The sequence below is a fragment of the Diabrotica virgifera genome, chromosome 8, assembly GCF_917563875.1.
Source record: "Diabrotica virgifera virgifera chromosome 8, PGI_DIABVI_V3a".
In the NCBI taxonomy this organism is placed as follows: domain Eukaryota; kingdom Metazoa; phylum Arthropoda; class Insecta; order Coleoptera; family Chrysomelidae; genus Diabrotica; species Diabrotica virgifera.
Genome location: NC_065450.1, coordinates 106,788,747 through 106,812,566, shown reverse-complemented (window position 1 = coordinate 106,812,566; position 23,820 = coordinate 106,788,747). Strand labels below are relative to the sequence as shown.

General features: G+C 32.4%; 1 protein-coding gene across 4 annotated transcripts in view; it reads left to right on the top strand.

The window, feature by feature from the left end:
* The first annotated feature begins 2,204 nt into the window (after nucleotides 1-2,204).
* The window catches only part of LOC114344933 (uncharacterized), a 1,261,996-nt gene continuing 1,240,380 nt past the window's right edge, over nucleotides 2,205-23,820 (top strand). For 3 of the 4 annotated variants that reach the window (XM_050658192.1, XM_050658191.1, XM_050658193.1), the window contains exon 1: nucleotides 2,205-2,703. The gene's annotated coding sequence lies outside the window, so the exon portion shown is untranslated. The remainder of the gene's footprint in view (nucleotides 2,704-23,820) is intronic. The other variant, XM_050658190.1, reaches the window with a different exon arrangement.

Sequence of the window (23,820 nt, the reverse complement as noted above, 5' to 3'; positions counted from 1 at the left end):
GGATTTCTCTGACACAGTTTCCAGTACAGAACTGCCACAGGAATCTCCAGTGGAGTTGCAACCGCTCTCACGGACGTCCACAAATCAAGTTACAAAACTGTTACATGACTCTATTGGAGTTGCAACCGCAATTGGATAAAAGTGAAATTCGAATAATGCCAGAAAGACTATAACCGTCCAAAGTGATAGTGTGAAATTAAAATCAAATGATTACGTATAAATCATATTTATAATAATTATAAATAGTAGCTGTATTTTTTAAATAAACAGATTTGATAAGTTATATTATTTTTCTACAGTTGGTATGTTTTAATAAATATATTTTAAGACTACTGACAGTATTGTTGGTACTTTGGATCTTTTATTTATAGTAGAGGATCCAATATAATGTCGATCTGCACCGATCTGTTTAATAATGGATTAAAATTATTGGATATGTAATTTAGTATGGTAACAATTATAAAAAACAAGGGGTGCCCGATATAATTTTGTTCTGACTATAATTAACATGCATACATAATCGAAAACCTCTTATACCCGAAGGTGTCGAGGTGTACAAGCTCTCTTAAATTTTTTTCTACAAATGTACACCACTCTTTTCTGTCTCTAGCTAGTTCCTTCGGCTCACTCTATGTCTTCCCTCTTTCTTTGAGAATCTTGCTTATCCTATTGTTCCATGTTTTTCTTGGTCGTCCTGTACAGTGTATGCCAGTAGTACAGTCTCATTTACGCATTCAGTATTATTTTCTGTCATCCATGGTTGAAATTTAGCGTATTCCTTGTCATAGATACGTTTATTTGGTAATAGATTCTCAGTCGCTTTATTGGCTTTTTTTCAGAAATATCGAATTTCTCTTGCATTCTGACTTTTTTGACAATTTCACATAGAAAAACTTTGTTTATGTTAATACCAAATTGCTAACCAACATCACTTTTCTACCAACAGTACTAAATACCTGCTGCGATACAGTATTTCTTCTAATTTATTATATTATAAAATTAAAACTTTAACTGACGCAATGAACCGCTATGACATAAAGTTTTATATTCACCACATGCATAATTATGTAATTTATAAGCTTGTCGCCCTTAGGGTATAAACATCTATTTAATGCCCTTGATACATAAATAACTGTTTAATATATAAAAAAAGTAATTTTTTAATTATTCATTAATTATAGTCAAAACAAAATTATATCGGGCACCCTTTTTTTTATAATTTGTAAACATACTAAATTACATCAAATAATTTTAATCCATTAAACAGATCGGTGCAGATGGACCTTACATCATATCTCATTAGACTATTAAAAGGCTATTAGATTAAATTAGAGGAATTAGGGATGGTGCCAAAAGAATGTGCAGATAAAATTCGATTATGAAAACGTCAAGAATTACAGAAAATTGGATGCATATGCAGTAGTCATATAATATTAAAAGTAAATAATGTCACAAATGAGGTTTCTATGACATTTCAAAACACATTATTATGGCGTGTTTTGGGCATGATATAGTGTTGAAACATATAGACCATTAGCACTAAAAACATAGGAATAAATCGACTTTTAAATACAGCACCTAGAGACTTTAAACTTTTCGTGTCTAGAGACTTAAACATGTCTATGGTCACGTCACCTTCTGGATGCACTACCTGGTGCCCAAGATCACTGCTAAGACATGTTGTCTTCTGGAGTGTGGAGGATTTTTGAGCACCGGGGGTCATTTCCACCCATTTTTCTATAGTATACCTTTTTTCTGACACCATCCTAAACACAATACAAAAAGTTGCAAATCTCTAGGTGCTGTATTTAAAAATCGATTTATTTTGTGCTAAATGCCCTGCTCTAATATTCGCATTTGGAATTACTGCTAATAATATAATAAATCCCTTTTAATGCACCAATTTAAATAAGACTCCTATTATCATTATAACAAACATCACAAATTTTAAAACAACAAAGCTAGAACAACCTTGGACAGTTTAAAAGTCTCTCTATATTCAGTAAATAAATAAAACAAAAAATCAATTCACAAGTAAGTGTAAAGGCAAAAAAGGCATAATATGCCTGTATATAATATATTATATTATTTTATGATACACATATAGGTTATGTCAGAAGGGAAATGTCAAAACAAAACTACAACTTCGGAATGGACTAAATACCTATTACCTATACTGTGTTTAGCCGCGTCTAATTTTTTGGGCCTGGCAACGCTAGTGTAGTCGTACGTTCGTATTGGTTCGTATCGTACAGTCGTAGTAGTCATTAAGTCCATATTAAGTCATTCCACAAAAGCACTACTACGTATTAACACCAGTAAAGTAAAGTAAAACAACAAAAGTACATAACACCAAAGTAACAATAACAACACCTAAACTACTAAAAACTGTGCCTAAACACCAGTCCAGTGCAGTGAGTAGTGAGTCCAGAGTCCTCGTTCGTCATCAGTCCATTGACAATAATTACGGTTGTGTTTATATGCGTCACAAATTCGTGTTAACAAAATTTACCTGTGGACATCTATAATAATACATTGGTGCATTTTAATGAATGAAACAGCTAGGACGCTAAGTGCGTGTCAAATTTGATAGTTTTAGTGGGAAGTGATTTTATTTTTATGCTATTTTAATGTAAACAAATATGGTTGTGTGAGTGTTTTTATATATTTTAACTGTCTGGATTACTTTTTACCTTATAATTGGTAAGTTTTTTTGTAAAACTACTTAAGTATTTAGTAACAAGTTATAGGTTGTATAGGATTTATATGGGTTTTAAAGTTTACTACATGTTTTTAACTTCGGTCAAAGCTATTCTATATATATTTTTTCATAAAATATAACAGTTACTTTACATCCATATTTTATATCATTATTCATAATATGTACCTACACTCCTTTATGTTTCTCGATTACTTCATTTTATTTTTATTGACATAGTAGATAATATTATTCTAGTTTGACTGTAATACAGTATGTTGCCTAATAGGGCATTTCAAGGCTTCTCATTTGTTTGGTGCTTCTGTCATATTATGTCGTATATATAAGTATAAGTATGTTGATTATATTACATATGACAGTAGCTCGAAACAAATGAGAAGCGTTGAAAAGTCCTATTGTCTATTTAGCCTTCTTCTGTCCATATTTGAACATAGGCCTCCCCAATCCTTTTCCATTCTTCTCTGTCTGTCGCTAGTTATCCACCTAGAGCCCATGTGCTTCTTGACATCATCTGCCCAGCTCATTTGTGGCCTTCTTCTGCTTCGTTTATATTCCCATGGTCTACAATTTATGAGAATTTTGTTCAAATAAAATGAATAAGACAAAAAGAAGGCTGATGGAACAAAATTCTCATGAAAAGTCTTATCCCTGATATATAGATATTACCTGCTTATATTCCTATCCGCTATCCTATTTTCATCAAATACGAAGTACATGGGCGTATCACAATATGTTTTTAATAATTGTTGAAAATTAGAGTAGAGTAGAGTAGAGTAGAGTATTTATTGGTAATAATGTACAAATGTACTTTTACAGGTCAGCAATAATTAAAATTGTCTAAAATTACATTAAAAGTTGACAGTACTTCAGTAAAAAAAACCTATTACTAAAATTTAAAAACTAAACACTAATTAAATTACAGGACAAAACAAAATTAATCCTAAATGTACTATAGTCCGTCCCACCTTGACTTTACAGCATTTCCTATGTTTCTTATACTGTAAAGTAGTCCTGTCGCCAGTGGGGGTACAACGGCCTCCTTAATTCAGATGGACTTACCCAAGTTTTTTTTTATGTATTTTGACCCGTAGAACACGAATTTTTTGGGCAACAGTCGATGCGGATGTCGATAAGTTTGTTATAAACAAAGAACTCAGGAATCACATAACAGGGATTTTTCGCAAAACTGAACATGTTTTTGTATTTTTTGCGCCATTCTAAGCAAAAAATTATTTTACAAGTTTTTTTGTAGGATGCATAGCTTTTGACATTAACGCGGTTGAACTTTCAAAAAATCGAAAAATTGCAATTTTTGAACCCGAGTAACTTTTGATTGAAAAATAAAATAGCAATTCTACTTAATGCATTTGAAAGTTCAAGTCCAATTCTGTCAGTTTTGATTACTTTCATTGCTAAAATTTTTTTTTTTTTTTTTTTGTTAAACAAAGTTATAGATACATAGGGATTGAATGATGTTTTCAATGCATTTCTCATTTGAACTCGAACGAGTAGGCACGCATACATACAATTTCTACGTAGATTAAGTACATTAAAACACATGCTTTGGGCACGGGAAACACTATGTGTTTATGGCTTTGGTTAACAAATAAAAACTTAATTTTTAGCAATGCAAATACAGTAGAACCTCGATTATCCGTCAGGGTACCGGACCAAGGGTATGACGGATAATCGAAAAGACGGTTAACAGAACATTAAAAAAAGTTAAAAATTAATAATACAACTCTCAAATTTTATTTGTATGTTTTGTTTGATAATATAAGAGGAATTTGCGTTTGTGTTAATATTGTCGAATTTGGTTTAAAATATTCTGAAATCTTTGTTTGCTTTACTGATGCTTCACATTTTACAAGGGCTGAATTTCGTAATCGGCGTAAGATCATGCAATCTAATTTATTGGATTCTTCTTGCCGAGAATACCACTCGATGAATGGTTGCATGTTCGATGCAGCTTCTCTAGTGACTTTAATGAAATCTTTGTCAGTTGCAAAAGCACCATCGACATCGCCACCATCAAATTCCAAGTTTGTGTCAGCTTCTGAACCTGGTCCTCATCACAAATTAACCATTTCTTTATCTCATCTTTAGGCAACGAAAACAAAAGTTGATTCAGCCATAACTTCATTTTATGGTTTTACCCCATTGTACATTTCAGCAAATTTCGTTTGGCTTATTGCAGTGCTAAAAAAATGAATTGATGACTCAAATTTTTTCTTATGTACTCAATACAACTTACGTACGGACCCTGACGGTTAACAGAGGTGACAGTTAATGGAGAGACGGATAATCAAGGTTCCACTGTAATCAAAACCGATAGAATTTGACTTAAACTTTCAAATTACGGACTATAGTAGTTGACATAATACGAAGAACAAAAAATATTTTTTAGCCCATGATGACTTTACTAAAAATAATATGTAGGTATATTCAGGTATATTCAACAAACAAAAATTATCCTCCAACATTGTGCTTTCTAAATATTTTTTATAACATTTAAAAAACAGTGTTGCAGAAGTCTCTGATATTTGGGAAAAAGGGCTTAAGTCAGAATTTCGCAAAAAATTTTTTTGATGCCTTCTGGACCAAAAAAATCAGCTCTTTTTATTGGTACAAACGGTTTAAGTCTACCACATTATAATTCAAAGCTATTCACGATGATATGAAGGTCACAAACATGATTGTTCAATATGGTATGGCAATCAGTGGCGTGCTGGAACTTTTCAAGCGGCCCAGTGATTTTATAGAAAAGTGGCCTCCCATCCTTATTTTATCTTCTATTATCAGAATTTTTATTTCTTATTTATGAGACAAAAATACTTCTTCTTCTTCTATTTGTATAAACATGACTGTCTGTTTTTTCAATGTGCCTCTAGTAAGTTGTCGTTCCATCATTTTTGTGGTCTTCCCACTGATCGTCTTCCTATTGGGGAACTGTCTCTCGCTGTCCTTACTACTCTATTTGTTGTCATTCAGCGTATGTGGTCATTCCATTCTATTCTTCTGTTTCTTATCCAGTTATTAATATTGCCCACCTTGAAATTCCGCTGTATAATATATGTACTTCTAGCTCTGTGTCCCATAGAGTCTTACCATCGATTTTTCGAACAGTTTTTTGCCCTCTCTGTGTAGGGTCGTGTTTCTGCTGCGTATGTCATTATTGGTTTTATGACTGTTTTGTAAATTCTGCCTTTCATTTCTTTTCCAATATTTTTATTTCTCCATATTGTGTCATTTAGACAACCTGCTGCTCTGTTTGTTCTATTCACTTGATCTTCCACTTCTGTTTAGACCCTTTCGTAGTTAGATAATGTGATGTCTAGTTATTAAAACTCCATCACTTGTTCTATTAGCCCTCCAGCTTAAATTTACATACTATTGAATTTGCTGTTATAACCATGCATTTTGTCTTTTTTGGGGAAATTAACATGTAAAATTTTCTGGTGGTTATGTTAAATTGGTGCAGCATACGTTGTAAGAAATGTTTGATCTCCTGCGAAGAGTTGAGTATGAAAGCAGTAAAGTTGGTCTGAAAATCAATAAAGCTAAGACAAAAATAATGGTGGTCGACAGATTCGACACTATTCAACTGACTAACATGTTACAGGAATACCAAATAGTAAACACCTTTGTCTATCTCGGGTCTAGTACAACTAACGATGGTAACTGTGAAGCAAAAGTTAGGAGACGTATTGGTATTGCAAAAAATGCGATGAGTCGCCTAACTTAAGTTTGTAAAGACCTCGGTAAAGACTATCTCTCAAAATGAGACTGGAGAATGCCCTTGTATTCTCAATATTTCTATACCGGACAGAGACTTGACTCTTTGAGTCCAAGTGTGGTGCTTTTGAGAGCGGATGCCTTTGAGATGTGGTGCTGGAGAAGAATGCTGCGCAAACCATGGACAGCTCATAGGACAAACGTTTCCATTCTAAACCAACTCGAAATTAAAAAAAAAAGTCTGTCCACAATATGTCTAACGAATTCTGCAATTCTTCGGTAACATGGTTCACAGAGGTGACGATAGTTTGGAGATATTAATTGTTTCTGGAAACGTTCCGGGCAGAAGATCAAGAGGATGATCACCAACTAGATGGTCCGACCAAATTAAGAATTCAGTTGGAAAGTCATTCTGCAAAGCACATAAAGCAACTAAAGATAGAGACCAATGGAATAAAATTGTGGAATATTGGAAGAAATCACGATCCTCAGTAATGGGGAAACGACAAGAGAGAGATATACGTTGTAAATCATCTTCACTTTGCGACATTAGTATTGCATCGTCTGCATAGCAGATTGTTTTAAGTCGTTTTTCCATTTATAGAAAATATTATAAAATCTATATTAAACATATATTTTTAATGGATCTATCTTCGCTAATTTCAAGATATAACCGCGATACATCGCCTGGTTCTGTCCACTCAGCAAAACTGAAAACATCCAAAAATACTTAACGAACTTTTCCCAGAAACACATATATCTAAAAAAAAATATATATATATATAATTGCTGAGTCGTACTTTGTGAAAAAGTCTGTTTTTATATTATATTAGCCGAATAATACCTATTCATGGCTCAATAGGGAACTTACATAAATTTTTAAATATTAAAATGATATTAAAAACATAAGGTAACATGATCTTAAAACGCTTGCATGCGAAAAAACAAATATTTTAACCCGTACGATAATGAAGATGCTTTGAAAATGCTATAAAATTCAAATATCATAGGAGGCTCTTGAACGTCCTTCTATTGGTCCGACGTCACAGGCCACGGGCTAGCAGTCAGAAACAACGCGATTAGGGTAGGTATCACGTGTATATTACATTTTAATCGTCTTTAATGGAAAATTCCTAGGTATTATTTATGTTCATCTTATACCAGGGCTTCCCAAACTTATCCGTACTGGGACGCCTTTGGGACTTTGCTATTTGTTTGCGACGCCCCTCAACCGAATCCTCAATAATACTTACCCATTTTAGTACTAGCCGAGTAACAGGTTATAGTTATGACAAAAACACAATTTGAACATTTATAATTTTTACTAGAAATTTACAAGAACGAAATCAAAACATAGGCACAAAAATAAAAAGGGATATTTATTTATGTAACTGGCTGGTTAATGTGATAGATGTGCTTGCGTTTTTGAGCGCAGCTTATGAAACCGGTGCTCCAGTTTGGAAATTACCACTCACATTTCTTTTTCTAAGTTTATGTTTGACCTGTACTTGTTTTTAATTAGGTACTGCAACTGCAGAAAAGCGCGTTTCGCACAAGTACGAAGTCACATATAGCAATAAAACCTTTAATGCAGCAGTGCTGATGGCACGATATTCATGAGAAACTGAGCTCCAAAATTCAAACAGTTTTTCTGAATTCAAAATTCAGTGTGGACGACTGAAAAGGGTTTCTGACCTAGTGATATTACTCCAAATTTTCGGGAAAATATTTCTCAAAGTGTTCGCTCAATGATAACATGTGTTGTGTAAACATATTGTGTAAACGATTTTTCGTGTAGAATACCTGGTAAAGCAGGGAAACAGTCAATTTCTTGATCTTCTAACTTTCTCTTCCATAAGAGCAACTTATTCTAAAACCCAGTAATTTTATGTGCCAATTGCAGGATATGAGTATTGTTTCCCTGCAAAAACTTATTAAGATTATTTAATTTGTTAAATATGTCACAGAGTTATGCTAATTTTAATATAAACTCTGAATTAATAAAGTTTTGGGCATCATTATGTTATTCTGTATGCAGATATGTTTAAAATTCATTTCTTAATTCATATACACGTGCGAGTACGTTGCCTTTGGACAGCCAACGAAATTTGCAATAATAAATTAACCCTTTAAAGTGCGTGATACACACGCAAACTTTAAGTACGCATGTCCGTGAACCTGGCCCCCCGAAATGCAAATATTCGTGGGAAAATTTGCGCATCGTTTGACAATGTTTGCCCACTAATTACTTTTTTTTGCCCACCTTTACAATAAGAGATACATACATGACATAAAAAACATAAGACCCAAATTTGCTCCGAATTGAAAAAAAAGATATGCTCTCGTTTGACCATCGTTTGACCACGTTTGCCCACCTTTTAATTTTTTTAGATATTTATTATTTCTCGAGATACGACATAATTGACATAAATGACATGAAATAAAATTTTTTCGAAAATCAAACTCGCGCGTTCGTTTGTCCATCGTTTGACCACGTTTGCCCACCTTTTAATTTTTCAGATATTGTTTCTCGAGATACATACATGACAATAAGAGATACATACATGACATAAAAAACATAAGACCCAAATTTGCTCCGAATTAAAAAAAAAGATATGCTCTCGTTTGACCACGTTTGCCCACCTTTTAATTTTTTTAGATATTTATTATTTCTCGAGATATGACATAATTGACATAAATGACATGAAATAAATTTTTTTCGAAAATCAAACTCGCGCGTTCGTTTGTCCATCGTTTGACCACGTTTGCCTACCTTTTAATTTTTTCAGATATTTATTGTTTCTCGAGATATGACATGATTGACATAAATGACATAAAATATAATTTTTCGAAAATCGAACTCGCGCGTTCGTTTGTCCGTCGTTTGACCACGTTTTTCAACTTTTTCGTTTTTCGATACACCCATTATTTCCCGAGATACGACGTACACGACATAAATCACAAAAAACCTATAAAATAATTTTTTTCGAAAATCGAACTCGCGCTTTCGTTTGTCCATCGTTTGACCACGTTTGCCCACCTTTTAATTTTTTCAGATATTTATTGTTTCTCGAGATACATACATGACAATAAGAGATACATACATGACATAAAAAACATAAGACCCAAATTTGCTCCGAATTGAAAAAAAAAGATATGCTCTCGTTTGACCATCGTTTGACCACGTTTGCCCACCTTTTAATTTTTTTAAGATATTTATTATTTCTCGAGATATGACATAATTGACATAAATGACATGAAATAAAATTTTTTCGAAAATCAAACTCGCGCGTTCGTTTGTCCATCGTTTGACCACGTTTGCCCACCTTTTAATTTTTTCAGATATTTATTGTTTCTCGAGATATGACATGATTGACATAAATGACATAAAATATAATTTTTCGAAAATCGAACTCGCGCGTTCGTTTGTCATTTTAAATTCACTAAAAACACATTGGTGCAGCAACGTTTGCTACTATATCTCTAATGTAAGGCTGAAAAACGTGATGATGATTTCTAGTTATTATTAGGCAATACGATTAGTTGCGAATCATAGAGTAATATCTTCATGGTTCGAAAAAGTCATGATAATTTAAATTAATTTTAGCATAAGATCTGAAAAAAAATGTAAGTCTGAAAATCGTACCCAAAACTATGATCTTATTTAGTCAATTGAAAATCAATCGTCGAAATTACAAACACGAGTTTAGGGCCAACAATGTTCGATAACAAAAACAAATTAAAAAAAAAAGAAGTTCCAAAATAAGCTGCGATCTGTAACTTTCTCAATGTAGAGTATTCTACAATCGGATCCATATTCTACTTTCCTTGGATATTGTTGTATCAAGTGTGCACTAGAACTATAAGTCTAAGATACGTTGATGCGGAACGTTCTAGTTCATTGCTGAAAAGATTGCTGGAATTGAATAAATTGAATAAATTGAATAAATTGCTGAAAAGAAAAGGGAATTCAATTATCTTCAAATTATAAGTAGTAATAATAAACAAAAAACTATGTGGAGTATAGTAAATAAAACTATAGGGAGAAAGCAAAGTACTAATAAAATTAAACTCAAAATTGAAGACAAACTAATATCAGATGATAAAAATTTAGCTCAATATTTTGCATGCCATTTCAATGACAGAAATAATGCACTAAAAAATAGGCTTGACAATAACCCTCAAAACTGTACTTTATCACATAGGTGGACTATAGACAGTTTTGTTTATTTTCCAGTAACATCTGATGAAGTTCTTGATATTATTTGTGGTCTTAAAAATAAACATTCTTTTGGAAATGATGAATTAAACACAAGAATGATCAAACACATCAAGGATGTTATATCAGAACCGCTGGCATATTTAATTAACCTAGTATACAACACAGGTGAATTTCCTGAAAACCTAAAATTAAGTAAAATTGTTCCAGTATATAAAAAATCCGATCACACTTGTATTGATAATTATAGACCTATTTCTTTGTTAAATGTAATTTCAAAAATTTTTGAACGAGCTTACTACACTAGGATCATACAGTTTTTGGACAAAAATAATGCACTGTGTTCAGAACAGCATGGCTTTCGATCCGGAAGATCAACAGAGGGGGCTACTGAAGTATTTATGGAATCTGTCTATAGGCATCTTGATGATGGTCTTCTTGTAGTGGGTATCTTCTTTGATCTTTCCAGAGCATTCGACAGTCTTAAATTTGAATTTGTCCTTAACAAATTGTATGTCCACGGAATAAGAGGTAACATGTTAAATTTATTGAACTCATATCTTCTGGAGAGGAAATTCTATGTTGAATTAAACAAGGAAAGGTCAGACATCTTCAGTGTAGATGTAGGAGTGCCGCAGGGATCTGTGTTGGGACCACTGCTATTTCTTATTTTTGTCAATGACCTACCCGATCATATTACTCATGACCACATTGTAATGTACGCAGATGACTCATCTGTGATTGTATCAGCACATACATACGTAGAGCTTCAAAATAGAGTGTCAAGGGTTATCAGATTATTCCAAACATGGTGTACACAAAACTTGCTACAACTGAATATTGATAAAACATCGTATATACATTTTAGATGCAAACGAAATATGCCAGTTGTGTCTATTCCTGAAATTGTAAATATTCCAAACATAAAATTTTTAGGTGTATTCTTGGACCAGTTTATGAGTTGGGATGTTCACGTTGAATATGTTAATAAGAAACTAAATTGTTCATTCTATGCTTTAGTACAGTTGAAGAGAACACTCAGTATTAAAACTCTCATTAATGTATATTATTCTTTGGTTTATTGTCACCTTACTTATAATGTTACGTTATGGGGTAATTCCACAAAATCAGACACAGTGTTTATTAAACAGAAGAGAATTATTAGACTTATCTTCAATATTCCTTTTGGGCATACTTGTAAGCAAGTTTTCATTAATAACAATATCTTACCGTTGCCTTCCATATATGTCTTGAGATCCATATTGTATATTAAGCATAATTTACATTCATTCAAGAGAAATTCTGATTTACATGCATACTCAACTAGGAATGCCAATCAGTTTGTTACTGTTGGTCACAAACTATCCAAATTTGAGAAGTCCACAGATTATGTGGGGGTCAGGCTATATAATCATCTTCCAAATGAAGTTAGATCTTTGCATCCGGTGAAATTCAAAAGAGTTGTGAAAAGTATACTATGTAAACATGCATTCTACAGTGTAGAAGAATACTTAGCAACTAGATTGCTGTTATGAGTTCTGTCTAATATTAATAATTTTCATATTTATCAATGTACATTATGTTAAATCTAAAATTTAAGTGTATGTATAGGTATTTGATTATGTGTCTGTGACTATATTGTGTTGTATATCTGACGTGTATATCCATCTTTATGATGGCAGCTGTAAAGCTATACCAATAAAGTATTCTATTCTATTCTATTCATTAACTTATGAGTGAAGAATTATAATACATTCATCCTAACTTGAAAAATTTCAAGGAAGTGAAAGGTATCACATATTGTAATGTTTAGTGCAATGGAAACAAAAGTGCAAGCTAGGTTAATTCGAAACGTTATAGTTCCTATGCTTTTAAGTGAAAAATTATACTAGGTACATTCCTCCTAGTTTTAAAAATTTCAACCGTGAAAAGTATCAATTAAGGTATCAGATCGTGTAATGTTTAGGGCAATGGAAACAAAAGTTCAAGCTAAGTTAATCCAAAACTTTCTAGTTCCTATAATTTTAAGTTAAGAACTGTACAAATTTCATCCTCGTGCAGAAAGTTCTAACGATGTGACAAATCTCGATTATAGCCAATTTCACTTTGTATACAATAGAACTAAGAACATCGAATTTAAGTAATAAATGTGGTTTTAAACGTGGCTGGATTTCTATTTTCCTTGTACCCAGGTAATGAATAATGTTAATTTATCATCGTTAATTAAGTTAATATCGTAAAAATATTGTTTTCATGACGTCCATTGAAAATAAAAAATCAACCTTACCTGACATAAAATCTCTATATTGTGAAATTCACAACGTTTAGTGTTCGAAACGTTGTAAATAACACAAAATTAAGAATCATTGAATAGAGGATTTAGAATTCATTTTGTCAAAAATTCAGTGTAAAGAATAAAGAAGTCACATAATATAGATAACCTAATTTGTGAGACAATTATGATAAAAATTTACACAAAGTCGCATCCTATAATATAAACTGGTCAAAAGCTAGTCAGACGAACGCGCAAGATAGATTTTCAAAAAAATTATATTTTATGGGTTTTCGTGATCGATGTCGTATACGTCGAATCTCGGGAAATAATAAGTATATCGAGAAACGAAAAAGTAGGCTATCGTAGTCAAACGATCGACAAACAAACGCGCGAGTTCGATTTTAAAAAAAATTAATTTTATAGTGTTTTTTGTAATTTATGTCGTGTATGTTGTATCTCGGGAAACAATGAGTATATCGAAAAACGAAAAAGTGGGAAATCGTAGTCAAACGATGGTCAAAAGAACGCGCGAGTTCGATTTTCGAAAAATGATATTTTATGTCATTTATGTCAATCATGTCACATCTCGAGAAACAATAAATATCTGAAAAAATTAAAAGGTGGGAAAACCTGTCAAACGAGAGCATATCTTTTTTTTCAATTCGGAGCAACTTTGGGTCTTATGTTTTTTATGTCATGTATGTATCTCTTATTGCCATGTATGTATCTCGAGAAACAATAAATATCTGAAAAAATTAAAAGGTGGGCAAACGTGGTCAAACGATGGACAAACGAACGCGCGAGTTTGATTTTCGAAAAAATTTTATTTCATGTCATTTATGTCAATTATGTCATATCTCGAGAAATAATAAATATTTACAAAAATTAAAAGGTGGGCAAACATGGACAAACGAACGCGCGAGTTCGATTTTCGAAAAAAATTTATTTTATAGGTTTTTTGTGATTTATGTCGTGTACGTCGTATCTCGGGAAATAATGGGTGTATCGAAAAACGAAAAAGTTGAAAAACGTGGTCAAACGACGGACAAACGAACGCGCGAGTTCGATTTTCGAAAAATTATATTTTATGTCATTTATGTCAATCATGTTATATCTCGAGAAACAATAAATATCTGAAAAAATTAAAAGGTGAGCAAACGTGGTCAAACGATGGAAAAACGAACGCGCGAGTTTGATTTTCGAAAAAAAATTATTTCATGTCATTTATGTCAATTATGTCATATCTCGAGAAATAATATCTAAAAAAATTAAAAGGTGGGCAAACGTGGTCAAACGATGGTCAAACGAGAGCATATCTTTTTTTTTTTCAATTCGGAGCAAATTTGGGTCTTACGTTTTTTATGTCATGTATGTATCTCTTATTGTCATGTATGTATCTCGAGAAACAATAAATATCTGAAAAAATTAAAAGGTGGGCAAACGTGATCAAACGATGGACAAACGAACGCGCGAGTTTGATTTTCGAAAAAATTTTATTTCATGTCATTTATGTCAATTATGTCATATCTCGAGAAATAATAAATATTTAAAAAAATTAAAAGGTAGGCAAACGTGGTCAAACGATGGACAAACGAACGCGCCAGTTCGATTTTCGAAAAAAATTTATTTTATAGGTTTTTTGTGATTTATGTCGTGTACGTCGTATCTCGGGAAATAATGGGTGTATCGAAAAACGAAAAAGTTGAAAAACGTGGTCAAACGACGGACAAACGAACGCGCGAGTTCGATTTTCGAAAAATTATATTTTATGTCATTTATGTCAATCATGTCATATCTCGAGAAACAATAAATATCTGAAAAAATTAAAAGGTGAGCAAACGTGGTCAAACGATGGACAAACGAACGCGCGAGTTTGATTTTCGAAAAAAGTTTATTTCATGTCATTTATGTCAATTATGTCATATCTCGAGAAATAATAAATATCTAAAAAAATTAAAAGGTGGGCAAACGTGGTCAAACGAGAGCATATCTTTTTTTTCAATTCGGAGCAAATTTGGGTCTTATGTTTTTTATGTCATGTATGTATCTCTTATTGTCATGTATGTATCTCGAGAAACAATAAATATCTGAAAAAATTAAAAGGTGGGCAAACGTGGTCAAACGATGGACAAACGAACGCGCGAGTTTGATTTTCGAAAAAATTTTATTTCATGTCATTTATGTCAATTATGTCATATCTCGAGAAATAATAAATATCTAAAAAAATTAAAAGGTGAGCAAACGTGGTCAAACGATGGTCAAACGAGAGCATATCTTTTTTTTTTCAATTCGGAGCAAATTTGGGTCTTTGTTTTTTATGTCATGTATGTATCTCTTATTGTAAAGGTGGGCAACAAAAAGTAATTAGTGGGCAAACGATGCGCAAATTTTCACACGAATATTCGCATTTCGGGGGGGCCAGGTTCACGGACCTTAAGTACGCGGGTTTAAAGATCGCGGTCGCCGTCAGTGGTTTGTGCTATTTAGGAATTTTATCGTATTATATACTTCGTATCGTATCCTATCGTGCTATATATTTGTAATACTAATAAAAAAAGACGAAATCGAAAAGTGTGGGTAACAAACAAAATATCATAGATAAGAGGGAATATTTTCATCAGGAGGATAAAACAGCCTATAAATAATTAGGTTTACTTAAAAACAAATAATTAAAAATAATTTAGTATAGCTTAAAATAGTGTTTTACGGTTTTCTCAAAACTTATAAAATGTAACTTGTCTCCTTTCAACAATAAGCCATTGAATTATTTCTAGGCAATTTGCTTAATTAGTGAAAATATAAGTGTAACTTTAAACGCAATAACATGATGGCTCGAGGCTCGCGGCTCGTGGCAGTGATACACGTACGGGTTACGAGTAAGATTTCAAACTTGTTGGATCGACGGCGGACTTAAAGTACGCGTACTTGCTGTGATACATGCGCGAAAAAGGTCGTCGAGCCATAAGTTCGCGTACTTACTCGCGTGTGTATCACCCCTTTAACGGGCAGAACTATTGTTTTTGTAAAACTATACTTTTGAATAGTAAAATTAGTTCATTATGCATCGTTAATAAGACAAAAAATGTGAAAAAAAAATTTTTCTGTGCCAGAAGGGCTGGAAAGGGTGGTAGATATAGCTACCAGTGTGCATTTTGACAAACAGCTAATACTTAGTGGGCAATGGTATATATAACGACCAGTAAAAACAATTTAAAAAAATATAAAAAAAAAATATTTTGAAAATGTAAAAAAATTAAATACAGTAATATTTTAAATTTATTATCTAAGAACTTTCTATTTACTATGGTAGCATAGAGCAACGTTATCTTTTCATAGAGCAACGTTACAAACTTGACAAATCAAATTGCTGAGCGTTTGTTTCTTTTTAGATGAAGCACAAAGGGCACAGCGCCTATAAGTTCCTTTGTGGATAAGTGTGAACCAGCACTCAAAATTGAGTTTGATGGTGGTCCAGACTTTTTTCTGAAAGTAAAAGTGCTAATAAAATTATCAGCTAGTTCACTGCGGAACTGTTATAGTCTCCTTATATAAAATAGAATAGAATAGAATAGAATACTTTATTGGTATAGCTTTACAGCTGCCATCATAAAGATGGATATACACGTCAGATATACAACACAATATAGTCACAGACACATAATCAAATACCTATACATACACTTAAATTTTAGATTTAACATAATGTACATTGATAAATATGAAAATTATTAATATTAGACAGAACTCATAACAGCAATCTAGTTGCTAAGTATTCTTCTACACTGTAGAATGCATGTTTACATAGTATACTTTTCACAACTCTTTTGAATTTCACCGGATGCAAAGATCTAACTTCATTTGGAAGATGATTATATAGCCTGACCCCCACATAATCTGTGGACTTCTCAAATTTGGATAGTTTGTGACCAACAGTAACAAACTGATTGGCATTCCTAGTTGAGTATGCATGTAAATCAGAATTTCTCTTGAATGAATGTAAATTATGCTTAATATACAATATGGATCTCAAGATATATATGGAAGGCAACGGTAAGATATTGTTATTAATGAAAACTTGCTTACAAGTATGCCCAAAAGGAATATTGAAGATAAGTCTAATAATTCTCTTCTGTTTAATAAACACTGTGTCTGATTTTGTGGAATTACCCCATAACGTAACATTATAAGTAAGGTGACAATAAACCAAAGAATAATATACATTAATGAGAGTTTTAATACTGAGTGTTCTCTTCAACTGTACTAAAGCATAGAATGAACAATTTAGTTTCTTATTAACATATTCAACGTGAACATCCCAACTCATAAACTGGTCCAAGAATACACCTAAAAATTTTATGTTTGGAATATTTACAATTTCAGGAATAGACACAACTGGCATATTTCGTTTGCATCTAAAATGTATATACGATGTTTTATCAATATTCAGTTGTAGCAAGTTTTGTGTACACCATGTTTGGAATAATCTGATAACCCTTGACACTCTATTTTGAAGCTCTACGTATGTATGTGCTGATACAATCACAGATGAGTCATCTGCGTACATTACAATGTGGTCATGAGTAATATGATCGGGTAGGTCATTGACAAAAATAAGAAATAGCAGTGGTCCCAACACAGATCCCTGCGGCACTCCTACATCTACACTGAAGATGTCTGACCTTTCCTTGTTTAATTCAACATAGAATTTCCTCTCCAGAAGATATGAGTTCAATAAATTTAACATGTTACCTCTTATTCCGTGGACATACAATTTGTTAAGGACAAATTCAAATTTAAGACTGTCGAATGCTCTGGAAAGATCAAAGAAGATACCCACTACAAGAAGACCATCATCAAGATGCCTATAGACAGATTCCATAAATACTTCAGTAGCCCCCTCTGTTGATCTTCCGGATCGAAAGCCATGCTGTTCTGAACACAGTGCATTATTTTTGTCCAAAAACTGTATGATCCTAGTGTAGTAAGCTCGTTCAAAAATTTTTGAAATTACATTTAACAAAGAAATAGGTCTATAATTATCAATACAAGTGTGATCGGATTTTTTATATACTGGAACAATTTTACTTAATTTTAGGTTTTCAGGAAATTCACCTGTGTTGTATACTAGGTTAATTAAATATGCCAGCGGTTCTGATATAACATCCTTGATGTGTTTGATCATTCTTGTGTTTAATTCATCATTTCCAAAAGAATGTTTATTTTTAAGACCACAAATAATATCAAGAACTTCATCAGATGTTACTGGAAAATAAACAAAACTGTCTATAGTCCACCTATGTGATAAAGTACAGTTTTGAGGGTTATTGTCAAGCCTATTTTTTAGTGCATTATTTCTGTCATTGAAATGGCATGCAAAATATTGAGCTAAATTTTTATCATCTGATATTAGTTTGTCTTCAATTTTGAGTTTAATTTTATTAGTACTTTGCTTTCTCCCTATAGTTTTATTTACTATACTCCACATAGTTTTTTGTTTATTATTACTACTTATAATTTGAAGATAATTGAATTCCCTTTTCTTTTCAGCAATAAGATTATTGTATTCCTTCTTGGTAGCTTTATACTCATTCCAGATGTTACTATTATTAGAGTTTTTAGCTTCATTAAATAGGTTTTTTAATTGTTTACTCCTAGCATATATGTCATGATCAACCCAACCTTTACTTTTATGCACGTCCTTACCTATTTTACTTTTAAGGGGACAGTTTGAAGTAATAGCAAAGTTTAAAGTATCCATAAATTCGATAAAAGCGTTATTAATATTACTTTCATTGTATACCTCGCAAAAACCAATCCTCATTAAGTCTTGTTTTAGGATGTCTAAATTATTATCATTTAAACACCTAAAACACTGCTGTTTTATATTAGATTCCATCCTATCCTGATTACGACCTACAACAATGTCAAAAATAATGGCAAGATGGTCACCCATATTGGGTTGATTGACTTGACAAGTATGATTCATAGTGATATTATTAGTAGCAATGTAGTCAATTTTTGTTTTTGTTACTTTATTGTTATTCATGAAAATACGTGTTGGTATATTTGGGATATTAAGAGACAAACCAAACGATTGAAAAAGATCATCTAATCGAAGTTTTTCATTGCTCTGAATTAAGTAGTTGATATTAAAGTCTCCACAGAGATAAATTTTATCAACACGGTTGTGAAAATGACCTAAAATATTAAAACAATTATTTATAAAAGAATCTAGATTGCTGTTAGGCGTTCTGTACACATTAATGACTAGAAATTTACAGTTACTGATTAAAATAGTCACAGCACAACATTCAAAGCTTTCTTCCTCAGAGAATTTACGGCAATCAACGACTGAGACTGCATACTTGTCTGTCCCAGATTTAGATAAAATAAGAGTTCCACCATGTATTTTATTTTTTCTAGTAAAATGGGTTACTAAAGTGTACCCTGGGATATAAATAAGATTAATATTATCCTCATTACACCAGTGCTCCTGAATACATAGAATGTCAGGTTTTTCAGCATTAGAAAAAAGCTCAAGATTTAAAAGTTTGTTTGTTAAACATTGTACATTAACCGAGATTAACTTCAATTTAAAGTCATTTACTATACGTGAAATAGTTGTATTGCTTGAGGACCCACCTAATGCGACAGCGTCCTCCTCATCTTGAAAAACGAGACTAATGCTCCGCTGGGCCAGATTTCTCGCTTCCATGCATTCTTAATTAAGTCTCGTCTAATGGTCACTTTCATGGATGCATATAAAATATAGCTGTTTACTATTGCTGCGTCTAAAAGGTAGAGAATTTGTTGCTTGAGGTAATGTTAACAGTTGTTCATCCTCGTCGTCTTTATCAGAAAAAATGTTTTTAGGAAATAACCTAGCCAGCTTGTTTTGCTTGAAACCAAATCCGTCATCTGGATCAAAGTGAGGATCTTGATCGGAATTATCAAAATCTTCATTTCCGCTAGAATTATTTGTCTTTCTTGTAAGAATACATTGGCGCACCCTTTTCAAGTGCTGTACTTAAGTACTGGAACATGTCGGCTGGCTGTCGATACTAGTAGTCGAGGATTGTAACGGAGTTCTGGAAATTGAGCTTGTCTCAGGGAAATTGTCGTCTGCATCCTCATCGCCATCAAATTCGGAAAGACAATACTCTTCATCACTTAGATGGTCTACTATATATACTGGAGTTCAGCTTCTGTAAGCGGTCGGTTTCTAGACATCTAAAAAAACATAGGAGTAATGTACTGGAAAAATCTAACCAAACCTAAATAATGTACTGGAAAAATTGTAATGACAAACAGGTCTAATAAATAATTTAAAGTCTTATAGAACCTTGTCTAGCAAATAAATACTAAACTTTGTTTTAATGTATCCGTAAAAATTTTAGTATTGGGCGTAAACTACGATCTCGAGATTTTTTGGTTTAGTATGTGAAAAAATAACCTCTTATTTGGTACAATCCTCAAAATGATTAAAAATATTTTCCTATCGCTAATGTCAAACAACAAGATTTTTACAAAAGTTTGTTGCCATAATATTGCTTAATAACTGGCATAAGTTTCAAAACAAAAAAATAAAAATTGTTTGTATGCCGGGATAAATAAAAACAATGAATTTTGGGGTTACAATTCTCATAAAACATATTTATTATTGCAATAACTATGCCAGTGCTTTTAAAGAATTATCTGCTAGTTAAAAATAATGAAAAAAGTACACTTACCTTCAATTTTTGTCGAAGTAGTTTATTCCAAATGACACTTGTGAAAAAAACAAAAATAAAATTGAAAGATTTTTTACATAGACTTTTGCAGAAAGAGGCACTGGTAGCTTATCATACCAGTTTTGTGAAAAGCACGCGGTTGCCACGCCGCATACAAGTTTTCGGTATCACATCTACCCGCAAGCATTCAGTGTATCGACTTCGCCTATAAAAATTGTTTTCACCGCAACTCTGATGACAAATTAAGCCGTAATAGCTTATGGTATATATAGCTACCAGAGAGCGTTAAAGGGTTAAAGAGGAGTGCTCAGTCCCCACATATTTTTTTTTATTTATTTATTTATTAACGGGGTACCACCCAATTTAATATATACACAAAATATTATAATTATCTAGTGATACAATAAATATAAAGATATAGTAAATATGTATGTTCACAAAGTTTATGGAAAAGTCTTGATTTCACGGGTCGTGTTTTAATGTAGTTCACAATTTTAATAATGTTATCCATCACAACACTTAAGTCAGGTGTAATATTCTTTGCTGCTAAGGCCTCTCTATGTATGACACAATGTGTCCATTTTACATTTGGAGCCTTGGTTTTGATGAGAGCTTGTAGTCCTCCATACTGTCCAGACATCGCTCGGGCACCATCCGTACACACGCCTACACAGTTATCCCAGTTAATAATAATAATAATAATAATAATAATAAAGGTCTTTATTTTTCCTTCAAGTACATACAGTACACAAAAACATACAAAATATAAATGCATAATATAACAACAAGAAAGAAAAAATGCCGAAGATCAGTTGGTACTGAGTTCAAGAAATCAGCACCTCTGCTTTTCATCTTAAGCAAGAGAAAAAAAAAAAATATATATATATATATATATATATATATATATATATATATATATATATATATATATATATTTTTCATGTTCTGTAACATTTTAAAAACCGTGACTAATAGGAACATTTTGTAATTAAATATTGTAAAAAAACTATCACATAGTCTATACATGCTACATAACAGGTCATTAACTATGGCACATGTGTTACTCAGTTAGCAATTTAGTTTTAAGAGATTTCTTAAAAGATACAATCGACTTTAATTTTAATTCTTTTGCTAATCCATTATATATTTTTGATATTTGATATGTAAATGAGTTTTTGAATTGTTCTGTACGATGTGGTGGAGCTGTAATTGTATTTTTATATCTTGTATTAACATTATGTATGTCAGTTCTATATATAACTTTTTTAAAAAGATATGCTGGTAATGAGTTTTTGATGATTTTATGGAATAGACAAGCAGCATGTAGATATCTTCTCCTTTCCATGTTCAACCATTTTACGTGTTTTAGTTTGTGAGAAATATTATTTTCAGTCATAATATATGAGTTTAAAATCTCGAATAAATCAGTAGCTTTACAACTTTCACACATTTTTCTGCAAAATAACAAATCCTCACATATATTTGTTTCTTGTATGTACCATACATAACATATCAATTGAGCATCAGTCGCCTCGTCCAGTTGAATTGCAAATAAACCTGAAAGTTTCCCCACAATTTGCCCATTAATATCTTCTGCCATGTCGTGAATACGACGAACAATTTTTTGAATAATTTCTATTTATTTATTTATTTTATTTTACGGGCAAGCCCAATTCTACAAAAATACATAGTGTACAGAAAAAAAACAATAACATAATATAATATAAAAAAACAGACATACAGAAATATAAATATAAATATAATATTAGAAGTAAATATGTACTATCAAATAATATCATAAAACCAAGTTAACAAATTACATACGCTTCACTCAAATATTGATCCCATGTAAGTTTCTTTTAAAACGACTGATGGAGTTGTCGAACAGTTGTAAATTGTAAAGGGAGTTTGCTAAATTCAAGACTCTGGGTACGAACGAAAAAAGTGAATAATTAAACCTGTGGAATGGTACATAAAATGTTCGCACTTGTCTAGTGGTGCGAGGTGGTACAAACAGTGCGATCTTATTAAGTAGTTGAGAACAACTGCATATACCATTTAAGATCTTGAATAATAGCAAAAGGTCCCTTTGTTTTCTCCTGCTTGCAAGAGAAGGGACCTGCAGTTGATGCTGCCATACAGCGTAATCTTGATAGGTATGAAGCTTAAAAGCAATGTAACGGAAGAAACTATTTTGGACTTGTTCAAGTTTCCTAATGTAGACCAAGTAGTGTGGGGACCACACTGAAGAACAATACTCGAGGTGAGACCTGACCAAAGAGAAGTAAAGAACTCTAATACTGGATATGTTTGTAAAATCACGAGTTGTTCTTTTTACAAAACCCAGCATTTTCATAGATGTTTGAATGACATTGATGATGTGAGTATTGAAACAAAGAGAGTTTTCCAGTGTAATCCCCAAGTCCTTGATTTTATTAACAGTGTTGAGCAATTGGCCATCAATGTAATAGTTTGATAATATTGGGTGGTGAGTACGGTTAAAGTTAATTACATGACATTTGATTGAATTAAGGTTCATACCGTTAAGTGAACACCATGCAGAGAGGTTATTCAGTTCTGATTGCAATATGGCAGCATCATAATGATTTTTTATAACTTTAAAGCACTTCAAGTCATCAGCAAATAGCAAGGCGTTACAATCGTGAAAACAGTTGGTAATATCATTAATAAATATATTAAAGAGTAATGGACCCAAATGGGACCCCTGTGGTACACCTGACTTAACTGGAAAGGTTTGTGAGTAAAAGTGGTTTACTCGAACTTGTTGAAATCTTTCGGTTAAATAACTCTGTAACCACTGCAATAAAGGTCCACTTATGCCATAGGAGCTAAGCTTTTGAATCAGGAGTTCATGATTTACTCTGTCAAAGGCCTTGGAAAAGTCAGTATAAATTGAATCAACTTGAAGTTCCTCCTCCAAGGCTTCAGACAGAAAATCAACATAGGTCAACAAACTCAGTTCAGCAGACTTACCTGTAGTAAAACCAAATTGCTGAGAGTTTAGGATCCCGGAGCTATCGAAGGTGAGGAAATCAGTTATAATACTCTCAAAAACCTTTGGTATAACACTTAGGGCCGGTTGTTCGAACGCTAATCAACATTGATCACTATCAAATACTTA